The sequence below is a fragment of the Triticum dicoccoides genome, chromosome 3A, assembly GCF_002162155.2.
Source record: "Triticum dicoccoides isolate Atlit2015 ecotype Zavitan chromosome 3A, WEW_v2.0, whole genome shotgun sequence".
Taxonomy (NCBI): Eukaryota; Viridiplantae; Streptophyta; class Magnoliopsida; order Poales; family Poaceae; genus Triticum; species Triticum dicoccoides.
In genome coordinates, this window is record NC_041384.1 from 37,875,065 (window position 1) to 37,875,860 (window position 796).

Here is a 796-nt window from a genome sequence, read left to right on the forward strand (position 1 = left end):
GACTCACAATTGAGGCTTTTTGGTAGGCTTTTGTAGTTCCACCCCAAGCCCCCGACCTAGTTGCATGTCAAGTATCGACATGCTCCTAGGGAGCCTTTTCATAGGTTTTGTAACTGCCCTAGTTGCAAGTCAACCCTTGACTCACAACTAGGATTTTTTTTCATAGGTTTTTGTAGTTACCCCCAATTTGCAAGTCACTCATCGACTCACAACTAGGGGCTTTTTCATACATTTCTGTAGTAGCCTGAGTTGCAAGTCAACCTTTTGACTCACATCCTGGGAGCTTTTTCCTAGGATTTTGTAGGTGCCCAAGTTGCTAGTCAACGCTTGACTCACAACCCGGGAGCTTTTCCCCGGGATTTTATAGTTGCACTTGCACCCTTGGGGGCCCGACCCAATGCCAATTCAACCCTCGACCCACAGCTAGGGGCTTTTGTAGGTTTTTGATGTATTTTCCCAGGGCTTTCTTGTCATAGGGTGAGGAATGGGGTAGTTGGAAGTCCGAGGGGGAGGGCCTTTGCATGTCCAGTAGTAGGCATGCACTTGCAACGGTCACACCCCAACTGCAATTGCATGCCTTCCAACAAGGGATGCAACTAGTTTTTTTTGGGGAATTGCATGACCGATACTGGGCATGCAAGTACTACTATGACTACCGACTACAACCGCATGTCCGTTAGTTGGCTTGCAACTACAAGTCTCACGCCCAACTGTAATTGCATATCTTCCTGCCGACCAGAATAGGCCATGTGTTTTTGTCGTAGGGTGGTGGAGGAGAGAGGGGGGTGAGGTAGTT